This window comes from Triticum dicoccoides, chromosome 7B (genome assembly GCF_002162155.2).
Source record: "Triticum dicoccoides isolate Atlit2015 ecotype Zavitan chromosome 7B, WEW_v2.0, whole genome shotgun sequence".
Lineage (NCBI taxonomy): Eukaryota > Viridiplantae > Streptophyta > Magnoliopsida > Poales > Poaceae > Triticum > Triticum dicoccoides.
Genome location: NC_041393.1, coordinates 576,803,770 through 576,808,549, shown reverse-complemented (window position 1 = coordinate 576,808,549; position 4,780 = coordinate 576,803,770).

The following is a 4,780-nucleotide window of genomic DNA, read 5'->3' as shown; positions in this document are numbered from 1 at the left end:
CGGGAGAGGATAAGGGCGACGCCTCAGGCTCCCCTTCCACTTGCTCTGCCACCCCACTCGCGCCAGTCCTTTCCCCTCGCCCGCTTCGTCTCTCCCTCGCACCCCAGATCCCCTCCCCATCGCATCCGAACGCCACGGCCGCCATGGCCGCCGTCGCCCTCGTGGCCACCGGCCACCACGCGCGTCTTCGCCATGACGTAGCTCCTCGCCATCATCCGCTACGCCCCCTGGTGCCATCCGCAAGAGCTCGGAGGCGCTAGAGCGCCGTCACGACCGCCTTCTTCAACCTCCGTCCGCCTCGGGCCGCCGCACACCGACGCCGTCTCCGGCCACCTCGACTCTTCCTCGGGCCTTCCCAGCAATGGAAGTGAGCGCCGGACCTCCCCCCTTTCTTTCTCTTCCCTGCTTCTGCCACTACCCGTAGCCGGTTCCCTCGTCATGCCCGAGCTTGTCGCCGTCGTGGGGTTCGCCGCCGTAGCCACGGCTCGCGGAGCTCGTAGCCGGCCACCCCATCATGCTCAGCACGCTCCCAGAGGCGGGGCAAGCCTTCTGGCTCGCCTCGCCGTGCCCCTAGCAATGTCCCCGCTATGCACCCGAGCACCGTCGCTGCTCGTACTCGCCGCCGTCGCTGCAGGCACGCTCCGGCCAAGCCACCACCGCAGTCGGATGCGCGCGAGCCCTGCGGTGCCGTAGGTTCAAACCGCGGCCAAAACGGACCCCTGAGGTCGTTTTCCGGCCAACTCCGGCGAGGAGCCGCCGCGAGAGGGTCGCCAGAGCGACTCCGGCGTCGCCTGCTGACCTGTCCGCCACGCGGCCCTCCTTGTGTCGCTGCCAATTGGCCCCGCGGGCCCTGTTGACTGGGTTGACCCAGCCAACGTGCTGACTGGGCAGCCCAGTGTCATTGACATGCGGGCCCCACAGTTATTCTGTTAATTTAAACGTTTATATAACTAAAGTAAATTAGTTAATCTAATTAGCCACTGACATGTGGGGCCCAACTGGTAATTACCCCCCTGTTCTTTTAAAATAACCCACTGTTAGCCCTCTCTCTATGACATGTGGGACCCACTGGTCAGCTTTGACCAGTCAACCGGACTGTTGACTGCTGACGTCACACCTATGTCATGCTGATCTCATATTTCCTTTTCTGCTAATTTAAATAATTCCAGAAATGGCTTTAATCTTTGAAAATTCATAGAAATTAAACAGTAACTCCGATGAAAATGTTTTCTATATGAAAGTTGCTCAGAAAAATTCAACGAATCCGAATACGCGGTCCGTTCATCTGTCACATGCCCCTAGCATGCTGAACGTGGGACTTTCCCCCTCTGGTCACCTTTCTAACACAGGTCCGGAACCGAGAAAACATTCTCGGTTGACTTCCCCCCTCGTCGGTATCGTGTAGCACCACGTTAGAACACGTCTAGCTCTGCTGCTTGTTGTCCTGTTATGCTATGTTTGCTCTATATTTACTGTTTCTTCCCCCTCTTCTCTCCAGTAGACCCCGAGACCAATGTTGCCCATGTGATCGACTACGTCGACGACGACCCCTACTTGCTAGAGCAACCAGGCAAGCCCCCCCTTTGATCATCCCGATATCGCCCATTCCTTTCTCTCATGCTTGCATTAGATTTTGCTACTGTTATTGTATGCTCCTATTCTGATGCATAGCCTGCTTTTGTATCTGTTGTTGTACCTTACCTGCTTATCCTAAACTGCTTAGTATAGGTTGGTTAGTGATCCATCAGTGACCCCCACCTTGTCCTTGTTGCCCTTGCTTCATCATTGAAGACCCGATCAACGGGATTGAAGACCAGGCCCCGGCACCGCACATCACTTTCCCCTTAGTTGCTCGACACTGCTGGGTTACTATCGAGTGCCGAGGGTGAGACCTCTACAGCACTTCTGATGTTAACCCTGAAGTGTAGCTATTCGGTCATGGTCATCGAGGGTGATTCCGCCTTAACCACTTCCGATACAACGCTGTCGTGCAACCCCTCAAGTGTGAACCTCGGGGGTGATTCCTCTTATGTTCACCTTGATGATTACATCGAGTGAAATTCACCGGGGGTGATTCCTCGGGTTTTCCCCTTGATGTTTGGACACACGGTTACTATGGTTACTATGACTTTACACTGAACCATGTTACTAAAGATGGGTCGACCCTGAGGGGTGCCCGCGCGAGCATAATTGCGAGTGATGAGGAGTCGGGTTGACCTGGAAGGTGCCCGTGAGATAATTACGAGGCGTGGCCGGGCATTCTTAGCCCTTGCCGCAAGTCCTCGAGACGGGGCAACGGGGTCACATCTTTCGTGAGTCTCTGCTTGTTACCGCGCGTTCCTAATCCACTACGATTTGGATATTTGATCCGAGGGGCCTCTGGCCTGATAGCACTAACCATCACGTGGGCATAGTATGGGCATTCTGCGTCGTATGCATCTGCCGAAGCTTATTAGACGTCAGCAACTGAGCGGCGCGCGCCGGGTTGGACTGGTTACGCCTTCACTTGTATAAGGGAGGCTAGGTCTGCTCACCGGCCGCGTACGCAACGTGCAGGAGTTCCCGGGGAGATGGCCCATGACCCCTGGGGGCATAGGTTTAGTCCGGCGTGCTGGCCTCTCTATTAATCCTAGGTCGGGTTGCGGCGTATTGTTTGGCCGAGGCCGGGCATGACCCAGGAAAGTGTGTCCGGACGGAGTTAATCAAGCGTCGTGGGTAAGTTGGTGCACCCCTGCAAGGAAGAACTAATCTATGCATAGCCTGTCCTACGGTAACGGACACTTGGAGTTGTATCCCGATCGATACAACTAGAACTGGATACTTGTGATGAGAATTGGATTGTGATGATAATTGGATAGTACGGCTCTGGGATTTCTTTCTCGCAGGGAGTCGAGAAAGGATCTCTGGCCGAGGTTGATAACACTACTACTACTTTACTTTATGCTACTCTACTCCCTCCTGTTTGCTGCAAGATGGTGGTTTCCAGAAGATGCTAGTCTTCGATAGGACTAGGCCTTCTCTCTATTCTGGCATTTCTGCAGCCCAGTCCATATATACAACCTTCCTTTGATAATGTTGCATATGTAGTGTAGATCCTTGCTTGCGAGTACTTTGGATGAGTACTCACGGTTGCTTTGCTCCCTCTTTTTCCCCTTTTCCATTCTTCTCGGATGACGCAACCAGATGACGGAGTCCAGGAGCCAGATGACACCTTTGACGACTTCTACTACCCCGAGGGTGCCTACTACCACGTGACGGAGACCGCCGATGACGAGGGGTAGTTAGGAGGCTCCCAGGCAGGAGGCCTTGCCTTTTCGATCGATGTTGCTTTTGTGCTAGCCTTTTTAAGGCAAACTTGTCTAACTTATGTCTATACTCAGATATTGTGCTTCCGCTGACTCTTGTGTAATCAAGCTTATGTATTTGAGCCCTCGAGGCCCCTGGCTTGTAATATAAAGCTTGTATTATTTTTAATTTCTGTTTAGAGTTGAGTTGTGATATCTTCCCGTGAGTCCTTGATCTTGATCGTACACATTTGCATGCATGATTAGTGTACGATTGAATCGAGGGCGTCACAAGTTGGTATCAGAGCCGACTGCCTGTAGGTAGCCCCCTTCCAACTCCTTGGCCGAAGTCGAGTCTAGTCACAACAAAACTTTTACTAACATTGTTGTGTGTCTTACAGGCCCACGTCGCCATTGGGTGGTATTAGTATCTTTTATTCCTCGTCTATACTCTGGGATTCTGATCTCTCTTCTATTCGGGTTAAAGATTTTACTAACTCTGGCATTAGGTTCTCGTAACCACTTCATTTCGGAGAGCCCCTTCACTACAAATGGTCGCTTGCTTTGCCACAAGATTCTGCAGATACTCCTCGATGTTTTCCGAGACCCTTTGTCACATCCCTAGTTCTGGCCTGACCTAGGCTTGCTTCCATCTGTTCATCATGTTTAAATTTTTGAAACTTGAACTGAGGAAAATTGGAAGCCTCAAAATCCTAAATAAAAGAAGGGCAAAAACCCTAAAATCTCATTCATTGTTCCAAAATGTTCTTCTTAAATGTTTGATAATTTTTGGCAAGGGTTCTGGCCCCAACCAAAATATTGAACATTTCTAAGGATTTATTTTTGGGACTTTGAATTTAAATCATTAGCTATTTGAATTTGAATTATATTCATATAATTAGAATATAATTTCAAATACCCCTGAAATATTTTATGAGCTTTTGGAAAGTCCATCTAGCAAAATAAAAATATTCAGAGGAGTTTTTGGCATTGTTTGAATTTGTTTAAATTCAAAACAATGGCCAAAGATATTAAATAAAACAAAACAGAAGAAAAAAAATAAAACAAAGGAGAGAAAAGCCTACCTGGCGCTCACCTGGTAGCCAAACCGGCCCAGCACTGCAGCTGGCCGGCCCAGCCCGCCACCGCTACCCCCCTGTCGCCTTCCTCCTTTGCCAGGAGGACGGGCACGCGCCCGGCGCGCGCGGCCACACGCCCCGGCCACCTCCTGCTTCTCCGGCCACCTCCTGCTTCCCCGGCCCCTCCTAGACGACGCCACGGAGCGCCACGCAGCCCCTGGCTCTCTCTCACTCTCTCCCTTGCCTCATCCTCTCCTCTGCTCTCTCTCCCTCTCTGCCCGAGCGGAGCTCGTCGCCACCGACGACGTTCGCCGCGGCCACAGCCACCCCCTCGCTCCCTCCTCGCATCCCTGAGCTCTGTCCCGACCCCATGGAGCTGCACACCGACGCACGCGACCAGAGGAGCCCCCAGTCGAC